The sequence below is a fragment of the Frankliniella occidentalis genome, unplaced genomic scaffold, assembly GCF_000697945.3.
Source record: "Frankliniella occidentalis isolate FOCC.00 unplaced genomic scaffold, Focc_3.1 Scaffold454, whole genome shotgun sequence".
Classification (NCBI taxonomy): domain Eukaryota; kingdom Metazoa; phylum Arthropoda; class Insecta; order Thysanoptera; family Thripidae; genus Frankliniella; species Frankliniella occidentalis.
The window spans coordinates 121457-124068 of NW_026267572.1; positions in this window are offsets into that span (position 1 = coordinate 121457).

Here is a 2612-nt window from a genome sequence, read left to right on the forward strand (position 1 = left end):
ACCTTACCCTGCCGGTAAAATTTTCTTATCTGGTATAGTTTAGCCGCCAGAATTGCTTAAAGATCGTTTTTAAAGTCGTTTAAAGTGCCCTAAATACGGACAGCAGTCACTTTTGCATGTAAAATCCTCTGTCCGTATTTAGGAGGCTTTCGGAAATCGCTTCTCAAACTTGACACAAGTGACATAGACAAAATTTTCTTGTGTCATCTTGTAGGTGAAGAGTCCTAGTTTCACATATGTCAACCTGAAAGTTGTGCGATCACCCGCCGTTGAGAGCCCCACATTCTTGCAAAGCAGTATAAAAATTGTCCGTTTTCGTGGCGACCCAGAACGCAAGTTTGGCATTTTTTGGAGAGAACAGTATGCAAGATAACGGAAATATTTCTTCAAATCTAGATTCTAGAAGGTCTAACCTTTCCAGTTAACCCTCGGCGTCTGTATTCCGGCAACCCGTTTTCGATTTAGGGGCTTTACTAGTAGAAAACAGCAAAGTGTCCGTATTTTGGACGCTAGTCCGTATTTAGGGCACTTGACTGTACTCCGCTATGTGTACGAACGGTGTTCATCCACCTACAAGTGTGTGACATTTATTTATACACTTGGGTTTCCGGTGTAGGGTGGGCAGAGTGAGGCTCGTGTTTGTTGGGGTTTGGCAGAGGCCCGTGCACTGCTGGGCGTCTCCCGCTTCGCCAGCTCCCCAGTTTAGATCCGATCTCAGCGGTCGGGTGGGCGTACTACTTGTGTAGTTCACTTATTACCGCCGCCGATTTTGACCCGGTGGCAGAGGCTTTGCGGAACACGAGTGTTTGGGGAGGCGAGGGGTGGCGGCCCCTCTATTAGGCGTCATCTGGCCCGTCGTCTCACAACCTCCGCCCGGCTCCACTCAGGCCCGGCAGCTGGCCTCACCCGGGACCTTTAGCCTCACTGTCATTCCAACTTTGGCGCGCTAATTCGGAACTTGCCTGACCCTCCTCCTCCCACTACTCCCTCCCCCCACCCGCACGCGCGTGAGGCGGTCCAATTCCCCCGCTGCTCCGCGCGCGCGCGAAAGGGGACGAAAAAGTGGGCAACAACGAACGCTGACCACAGCGGGGATTCTCGCAGCAGGAGGCAATCACGAGCCCGGCGGAGCGGCGACTCTGAGGGGAAGAAACTTAAGCGCCGCCCTAAACATGTGGTCAGGGGAGGGAGGGGGCAGGGGCGCCCTCAACGACCGACAATTGACCCAGAGCGAAACGGGCGCAAACCTATCCATGCGCGCGACATTTGCGGAATGAAACTGTCGTCCGAGCGCAACGGCAACGGCGCTGACAAACACGGCCAAACACGACGTTTACCCTGGCAAATGGCAAAGTACACCTCTTAAAGGCACTCTACTAACTCTTAAGAAATGCGTTGTACCAGTCCATGCACTGAACTGAAATTTCGTACTTAGTTCTTTTGCCGTTTCAATCTGCTTATAATAAGCATTGGAATTGGAGTCATCAACAACCCTTGAAGGTAAGGGTCCTGTGATTCAGCTCGTTAGACGCAAGAATGTCTGTACCAGAATAGGAAGCGCCCCCCCCCCCCCCATCTTTGCTCTGTATAGCACAGACCGAGTAGTAAGTTCCACAAAACGGGTGTTTTGTGAACAATAACAGGTTACAATCGAGATTGACCCTGGAACCGTTGTTTCGTCAGATAAACTTATTTTAGAAACGTAAATGGCGATCTTTTCCCCGGACCTTTACCTAAGGATTCTAATAATGGTGAGCGATAGCGAAATATCGTTTAAAGTTAGCCTGTATTTCTTTATTCATGTTAAACACCTCCAAAAAGTTTCTATTCTTGACAGGTAGAAGTTGTTTGTTTATCCAGTCTGTGTTTAACCTCACCCCCGCTCTGTGCCCTACTTGCCACGTCTGCTCTGTGTGCCCCCGTCGCCCTAGTAAACCAGTAGCGCACCCCTCTTTGAAACGGGGGCGCCGCGCGACACTGTTAAAAACAGTGCCGTTCAACAAAAGTTTAAGACTAAAAATTATAACTCTTAAAGAGACTGTTTCTATATTAAATTATGGGATGAATTACACTGGAAGTACTGATTTTAACTGTACTTTAGAAAGTACAACGACAATTTTTTTAAATTTCGGCTGTAGGTTTCTTTTACAGAGTGGCGCGCTCCCTCTTTGAATTGGGAGCGGCGCGCGAAGTAAGGAGTCCCTTGTGGTGGGGAGCGCTTTGTGACAATGCGCCGCCTGGGCGTGGCGGGGCGGGGCCTCTCGCGGAAGGGCAAGGGCTGCCCCGGCCTTACAACCTTCTCACAAAAGAATTTTCGGATGTACTAGTATACAGCCTCGCTTACAAATATGTTTCGCGCGGGTAAAAATGCGTGGTGCTCCAAAAATAAAATCAATTTAAAAAACTGTACTTGCTGCGTACAGTACTCAAATCCGCAGGTACGCAGCGTACTGTACTGTATACGTATACACCTTTAGAGTTAGGTATGGGTTGGCTCGTCTCTCGGGCAGCAGGACCATAATCATTACGGAGTGAAGCTTCATAATTCAGTGTCTTCTAGCGAAGACCCCGAGAATCCCGCCAGACGGGCTCTACCCCACGCCACAAAAAAA